Source organism: Rousettus aegyptiacus, unplaced genomic scaffold, assembly GCF_014176215.1.
Source record: "Rousettus aegyptiacus isolate mRouAeg1 unplaced genomic scaffold, mRouAeg1.p scaffold_m13_p_17, whole genome shotgun sequence".
NCBI classification, from domain to species: Eukaryota; Metazoa; Chordata; class Mammalia; order Chiroptera; family Pteropodidae; genus Rousettus; species Rousettus aegyptiacus.
This window is the reverse complement of record NW_023416292.1, coordinates 3,157,162-3,165,202: the sequence shown is the minus strand read 5'-3', so window position 1 is coordinate 3,165,202 and position 8,041 is coordinate 3,157,162. Positions and strand designations below refer to the sequence as shown.

Genomic DNA, 8,041 nt, shown 5'->3' with positions numbered 1-8,041 from the left:
GCCAGGGGCTGAGGCTTTCATGTGCCCAGGGCCAGAAAGCCAGCATCCCGGGGAAAGACCACGCCAGGGTGGGTGGAGGGGCCAGACTTAAGCTGCTTTGAGGATCTTCAAGAAAGGACAGACAAGTGCGGGAGCAGAGGCTGTGGAGGGGCACAGAGCGGGGCCTGGGTGAGGAGAGGAACTAGGGCTGCAGAGGTGGGGAGGGGCAGTCAGGCAGGAGAAGGGGCCCCTGAGCAGCTGCCTCAGGTCTCCTGCCAAAAATCAAACCATAAAAAAGCTGGAGGGGAGCAGCAGGGGAAGGAAGGAGAGAAAGGCGATGGGAAGGGAGGGAGGGGTGAAAACAGCCCCTCCACACCAATAGCCTGGCAGGGGGATGTGAGTAATACATGGCTGGTTCAGAGGGAGTGAGATCAAAAGCAAGCAGATACAAGAGGTTTGTGCTTCACTGACCAGACAGCCAGAGGCTCAATGAGACCTTTGTTACCCAGGCCCAAGTCAGGGTTGAAGGAATACCTGACCTCCCCTCTGTCCAGCCCGCCCCCACACCCACCAGGCTGGGGGAGGGGCGGGTCAGGTCTTCACAAGTGAGTCAAGTCGAGTTGGACACAGCTCAGACCAGGCAGTGGGCGGAAGAGGGAGGAGGCCTGCCCCAGTTGCTGGGGCGTGGAGCTTCTGGGGGTAAGTGGAGGAGTGAGTGGCTGCCCGGGAGGCAGGAAGTGGCTCTTCGGGAATGGTGAGGGAGACTGCAAGGGAGAGGGCGCCTTGCTGGGCCCACCAGGTGAGCAGTGCCTGGGACCCCAGCTCCTGGCCCAGTGTCCCTTGGGAGGGGACCGAGGGCATTCTGCTTGGAGCCCACGGTTTTTGCAGATCCTGAGTCTGGGATTTGGGGGCCCATGGGAGAGGAAGGGAAGAACCAAAGGCTTCTGGGGTTGGGGATGATGAACCAAAGTTCAGGTGGGAAGTTGGAGGATGTCCAGTTTGGCCTTTAAGGCTGGGCAAGACTGGCGTGTGTGCATGACCGTGCGTGTGCGTGCGCTGTTGTTGGGGAGTATGGGAACCCAGCCAGGGGCCTGCAGAGAGCCAGTGAGCCTGCCCCTGAGGCTGGGAGTAGGGCTGAGGTGGAGGTCGCAGCTGTTCCCTGGCCAAGACGCGGCCTGATCTGTGCCTACAGCCTCTAACCATTCTGTTGGGAGTACCTGAGAGAGGTCAAGGCCAGGCTTGGGGATCCGAATTGCCTGGAACTTCACTCATAACTGACCTGTCCCAGGAGGGGGGAGGAGGAGACAGCCCTGTGTTTGTAACACAGCTTTTCCATGGTCCTGAGACCTTGGTTCCCCTTGACTCAGCTCTTCACCCTAGTCCTGGAGATGCCCGTGTCAGCCCTCGTATCCTGTCGATGAGGGGGCGGGGATGGCTCCAAAGCCAGCTGCCCTCGGCTGGTGGGGATTTCAAGTTCTGGCCTTTTTCCTGCCTCCATGTAGGTGTGAAGGCAGCGGTCCCACTCCCCTCTAAACCACACAAGAACGGGTAAGTTAGTAACTACCCAGACGAGTCTAGGAAGTGTGCGCCACTCCCCAAGCTTGGAAGTGCTCAAGAAACATGTTCGCCTCTCTAAAGACAGGCCCTTCCTTGTCTCTGCTTCCTCTTACCCAGACCCTCACCCTTTGCTTCCTGCAGCTGGACTGGAAAGGGTTAAGCTTTGTAAGGAGAAAGCCTAATATGCCGCCCCCCTCCCCACCTGGGCACTGGCAGCAGTAGCATTGAAAAGATCTGCCTTATTCTCTAGGGGAAGGAGCAGTTAAGAACCCTGGGCAGGGGGCTGGAGGCTAATTAAGGGGATTGGAGGAGGTCCTTTATGGCCAGGAAGCCACCCCTCATACCCAGAGTGAGGCCCATTGTGTGGAGGCTTTTGTAGGGCGAGAACTGGAAACTCATTACTGGGATGGCTTTAGTGCTCCTGGGGCCAGGGCAGGTGGTAGGGGATGGTGAGAATGTGACCTGGGGGCCCAGAACCTCAAGGGTGGCAGTGTGGTTAGGTGGGAGGAAATGAGGGCCCCTAGGTACCTTCAGCTCCCTGCGTCCTTTTGAGATTCCCGCCGCTGGACCCCCTCAGCTCTGCTGTGGCCTATGGCTTTTCATTCCTATGTGATTGCTGTTCCAAACTCATGTAGGGCTAAAAGCCATGGGCTACAGTGAGGGGCTTGCTCCTTCTGCAGCACCTGCACCTCCCCTCAGGATCAGGCTGGGAGCCAGCCATGAAGGGGGCACCAAGTGGGGCTCTGCTTGGGGGTGGGGTGTGCACGGGATCTGGTCACCAAGGGTGTGGGGCTGTGGGACCTTGTCTGAGTCATTTCCTCTCCTCTAGACCTGGCCACCAGAGGGAGGGTTTTCTCTGAGGATGGAAGGGGACATGAGGGGGACTGAGGTCTGAATTGGTTCATTTCCCATTGCCAAGTTACTGAGGCCTGGCCTGTGCTCAGGGTTTGGGGGGCTGGAGTCAGGAGCGTCGGGCCACCCAGCCCTTGGACCTTTGCTCAATCCCTCTTGAACAGCCTCTGCTTCTCAGCCTGAACTCACTTCTTTGTGGTCAGCTTGAATCCTTAGCCTTTTCGTTAGAGACCTTGGACCTATTGGTGGCTGAAATGGGACAGCTCAGGCTGGCCACTTGGGGAGAGGAGAGCAGAGTGAAACTAGGAAGACAGCCACTCCCCACAGGCTGCTAGTTTAAACCCAGGGTCCCTAGCTTTTGGTCCACTACCCTGTCTAGGCATTTTCTCCCCCACTCCTGGGTCTCTGAAGGACCTGCTCTCCCAATCCCTCCCACCTGGCTCTCCCAGGTCATCCCCAACCCCTCACCAGTTTAAATCTGCCTAGCTCCATCCCAGCCATTCTGGAAGACTCCAACAGATGGAAATAAGGCAGGCAGTCTGGCTGGAGCGGCGGGGGAAGCACCCTTGCCTCCCCTCCAGTTCCAGCCCCCAGCCTAAGACAGACCACTGAAGAATCTGAGTACTATATCCGGTATTGAGGATCAGAAGGCAAGTTTCTAATAATGTCTCAGAGTCCTTAATTTCCTCAGCCAACATCTACCTAGTGCCTGCTGTGTACCAAGCACAATTCTGTCCATTTTACCTGTACTACCTCATTTAATTCTGGAAACAACCCTTGGAAAAGGGACTATTATTATCCTGCTTTCCTTATGGAAAATCTGAGACACAGGGAGCTAAGAAAGTGGCCCAAGTTCATATGGCTAGTAGGGATAGAGCTAGGATTTGAACCTGTGCTCTTACCACACATCCTGCTAGAGTCTGGGAGTGCCAACAAGCCGGTGCATGGGAAAGTACTTTGAGAACTAGAAAGAGCCGGTCTAGCCCTAGGGGTTCTCACCAGGTCTCTATTGGATGTGCATTTACAAATTGGCCCTGGGGCCCAACTGTGATCACTCTTTGTCCATCACTGGTTTTCTTTTTCCGGTGGTCAGGGAGGGAATCAAAACAATAGGAAAAGCAGAGAGAAAGCTCAAGACCCCTGGGTTTTTGCTGGGGCTGATCCAAGCCACTTCCCCTCCCGCCCCAGCTTAGATGGTGCTCGGAACAGGGAGGAGAATTACCAGTGTTTGCCACTTGCCCTCTGGGATCTCTGGTCCAGAGGTCAGAGGTGGCTAGCACCTTCCCCCACCTCTCTCCTTGTCTAGCTAGCCTGGCCCAGAATGAGCCTATCCTATTCCTGACCCTGCTTGGAGGGCCTCCCTTAGCTTCCAGTCTCCGAGTTGGAAAGTCAGGCTGGAGCAGTGCCCTTTCCTACAACTGGAATCCTGCTGCAGTTTGCTGGGGAGGCCCCAACACTGGGCTGGGCCTGGGACCAAGCGGGCAGATCACCATTCCAGAGATTAAAGGTCCAGTTCTCAGTAGGGGCTGCTAGGTAAATGTTTGTTGAACAAATTAAAGGAATTGTGAACTGGGAGAAAAGGGGGGTGGGAAGCAGTAAGTCGGGCCACAAACAGACAAAACAACTCACCTGAGACAGTCCCACCTTGCAGGGGCCTAGGCCTGGGGGCAATTCTGCGGTTATATTATAGAGTTACAGCTCCTTTTCTTTGTCTCTTGGCTACTGCCAGTGGGGCAGGCCTGGAGGAGATTTGCAATTATATATTTCACATAATTGTTGAACTGAATCGAATAGGCAAGCTGGCCTCATACCCTCTCTCCCTGGACGACTCACAGATCAGAGGGCTGCCTCTATCCTGTTCTCTGCTTGCCGACAGCTGAAATGTAAAATATTCTGCGCAATCTAAGTCTTTTCCAGTCCTCAGAGATAGCCAGCAGAAGGCCTCCCTTGGGAAAGTGGGCCCGTGTTTAACAACGCTGAGATTCACATGAATCTCTCTGGTTGTATATGTCCCATTTTCAGTGGAAATGAAGTTTGATTACTAAAACTCTACCCCTTTCTAAATGCAAAGACTATTGGGGAAAAAAAATCTCTGTTCATCTTTAGAAGGGGCTGGCACTAAAGCTTGACCTCTGTAGGTGCTTCTGGAGCTGACCGTCTGGACCATCAGGTTCCAAGCTGCTGCTGCATGTCAACCTGATGCTCCCAGTCATGCTTGTGATGGCTCTTAGGGTGGGCCAGCTTCTGCCAAGCTGACCTGGAAGACCTTACTAGAATATAAGGACATCTCAAGATATCTCTGACCCCTCCAGCTCCTATGCATGGCTCCTAAGCCTCTCAGAACCACTGATAAATGTGCGGCTGCCTTTGTAGTCTTGACAGGTGCGGGGAGCTTCTCCTCACTCTGCATAGGTGGGTAAGCAAGAAACAAAGGGGGCTAGCTGGGGTGAGCCACCGAAGGCCGAGAGGACCTTGGCTGCAGACTCCAGGGCACTCAGGAAGCCAGAGGGAGGAACTCCGTCTAAAGCAGGCCAAGAAGGAGTTAATCTCCTGGGAGAACTCGGGCTTCTTCCAGACCAGAGGCCTCTGCCAACTCTGGGAAGAAGTCCTGGGATCTGTAGTTTGTGCCACCACCCACCCCTGGCCTGCCTGTTTATCAACACAGTTGTGGAGACTACAGTTCCCAGAAATCTACAGAGGCCGGGCTTTGGGGGAAGGGATGGGGTATGAGGCTTGGTGGCGGCTGGAAGGCGAGGGAGAGGGAGGAGGTAGGGAGTGAAAAACCCAATTTACCCCCTTCCTTTCTAATTCCTCCTCCTGGTGTGTCTGCTCCAGCTCCTGAGCTAATCCCCCAAATCCGGTCTCCTGGGCTGCAGCTGCTTCCCTTGCAGGGATGAATGGCTCAGGGAGGGAAGGTGAATTCATATTTTAATTACTGAGGTGGGTGGTAAGGGAGCTGGGGTGGGGCGGAGGGCTCAGTATGGTTCCAGAGGCTGGGGGCTCCCCTCCTCACTGGGTCACTTTTCCTGGGCTCTTTACCTGGGGTGGGGGGTTGCCTTGCTGGAAGCTACTCTGCTTCAGCTTTGGGAGGTGAGGAAATGAGGGGTGGGAGGGGCAATCAGCCTCTCATTTGTCACAGAATTCCTGGCATGTCCTAACACTTGTAAATACCTTCCTACCCTTCCAACCCCACTGCTGCCCACCCTGAAGGAGGACATTGCCAAAATCTGAGACACCCAAGAGTTTGTGGTCTGTAAGCCTAGAGCCCTGGCTTTCTCCTCTTCTTAGTGTCTAGCCTGCTGAGTCCTTTCTTCCTCTTGGTTCTTTTGTGTGTTCAAGCAGTCATTGACCCACTGCTCCATTTTCTCTGGAGATGCCAGGGTTGGAGGACCCAGCTGTGACAGAGAGACAAGATGTGGGGGGGGAGGACCAAGGGAAAGGGTCAGCAGGGAGGCTGGGGAACCTCCTCGTGGTTGGAGATGATGCTCTCTGGGTTGGCAGCTCTTCTGCTTGGCTCCCTACAGGTTGGCTGGGTAGAGGAACCTCCATACTCCACATCCCAGGCCATCTTGGACCTTAGCTGGGTAAAGGCCAGAAAGGAGGATGGGGAAGAAGTCAGGCAACAACAGCTTGCAGTCAGATGCCGCCAACTGTCAGATAGCAGGGTTTCGTCCAGCATCCACTTCCCTTTCCTTTCTTTCCTGGGTTGCTTGGGAGGGGTCCTGTTTTTCTATTTCTTAGCCCCTCCTGAAAGTTGAGGGTGAAGGGGAGAGCCGCAGGGTAGGAGGGGAAGTCCCCGTCGTGAGCACAGATGAGGGGGCAGTGTGCTGATGCAGGGCCCACTTACTTCAGTGAGACTCCTGGACTCTATTTCAACATTCAGATCCCTTTTCCCTCAAGTAGACACAGCAAGAGGAGGTTTGTGGGGACCTGACCTCCCCAGGGAGCCCTCCAGCTGGTGCTGGAGTACTCTGCCAAGTGAAGGGACAAAGGCAGGGGGACAAAGCAGAGAGAGGAGCAGAGACCACAGCCCTTGCAAAGAGGCCCCCCAGGTACCTGCTGGTGGGGCAGAGGGATTCTCGGGAAGGAGGAGGGGGCCCACAGCAGGAGGAACACTGAGATGGGAAGGAGTCCTCTGCTCCATGTCTCCTCACTTTGGGGGCTGGCCAGGGACCTGTGTGCCAAGGACAGAGCCTGGGTGGCCTCCAGGGCTTCGAGTTGTGCACCCTGCAGTGCAGACTCCACTAGGTCCTGCTAGAGAAGTAGGAGGATGACTAGAGCATTTTAAACCAAAGACCTGAGCAGAGTTATCAGGCTCTTCTGCTCTCTTTCCTCAGAAACAAGAGCCCAGGAATCCCCGTGGGGCAGCCAGGAGCCAGGTTGCAGTCCCAAGCCCAGCTCTGGTCCTGGCTCCTACCCTCCTCCCAAACTTCCTAAGTGAGCCACATTCTCAGGATTTTCTCACCTTTCCAAAGGAGCCCAGGAGGACTCATGATGTCAGGGGGACACATCTGGCTGTTTTTAAGAAAGAGCAAGTCTTAAAGGGAAGGTGGAAAGGAGAGGGGATCTGTACCCTGGGACCAGATACCCTGAGCTGGGTTGAGCCCCAGGGCGGGGTGGGAGTGGAGGGGTGAGTCTGTGCTACTTGCCTGGTTTGTTTTCATTGTAAGCTCCTTCCCCAGATCCACTTTTCTGATTTTCCCTCTAGAAATCAGCAATCGGGGGAGTGCTTTGTTGATAGTAGCCTTGACACAAATCCTCCAGCAAAGGAGGTGTATGCATCGCAATTACTGATTACAAGGAAACCCACCTGTTCTCCCTTCTTCCTGATCAGGCTGGGATTCCCAGGGCCCTTCCAGCCCTCAGGTTTTGGGTATTGATTTACCTAGTACAACAAAACGAGGAAATGAAGGCCCAGAGGGGAATAGCCACTTGCCCGAGATGACACAGCATCCTAGCGTCAAGAGCCAAGAATAGAGCCCAGGCCACCTAAGCCCAGTTTAGATCCCTGTCTCTCTAGGTTTGTCACGGGAGGGATCCAGAGATAGCTGCAGGAGATAGATCTCGAAATATAGTAGTTGTGTCTCGGCTCTGTCTATATATATCCTGGCGATTGCTCCTGCTCTCTCTATATATTCCAGGAGAGTGGGTGTGCGGGTGGTGCTGGAAAGCGGGTGATTAAATAACCAGGCTACCCACCCATGCTGACTCAAGCTGGGCCTCCTGCCCACCCAGCTGGCCATGGGGAATGCATTGCACCTATAAATTACAGTCATCAGCTGCATTACCAGGACACTGAGAGGGCACAGAAGGAAAGAATCCTGACAGCACCCAGCTCCACTGTGGGCTCTGCGCTTGGTGAGGGCCAGCTGGGCCCTCTGCTTTACCTGGAGAACCATGAAGGAAGTTAACTGTCCAGAGAGCCACCACCTGGGCCATGCAAGTTTCCTTGGAAACGGTGGAAACACTTTGCAGATGTGCCTAGCATTTGGGCCTGGGACATCCAATGCAATCTCTAGTGAAAAAGGGGCCGGGGCAGAGACGGGCCTTCTGCTTCCTTAATCCATAGCCCCTGCCTCCCTTCCTCTCAGTATGGGGGCTGTCCCCAGCGTTCTTCCTCAAGAGGGAAGTGATTCAAACCAGGCCCAGGATG

General features: G+C 54.9%; 1 protein-coding gene across 2 annotated transcripts in view; it reads left to right on the top strand.

Moving 5' to 3' along the window:
* The first annotated feature begins 203 nt into the window (after window positions 1–203).
* Window positions 204–8,041, top strand: part of LEMD1 (LEM domain containing 1) — a 49,737-nt gene continuing 41,899 nt past the window's right edge. For both annotated transcript variants that reach the window (XR_004955091.1, XM_016140628.2), the window contains exon 1: window positions 204–778. The gene's annotated coding sequence lies outside the window, so the exon portion shown is untranslated. The remainder of the gene's footprint in view (window positions 779–8,041) is intronic.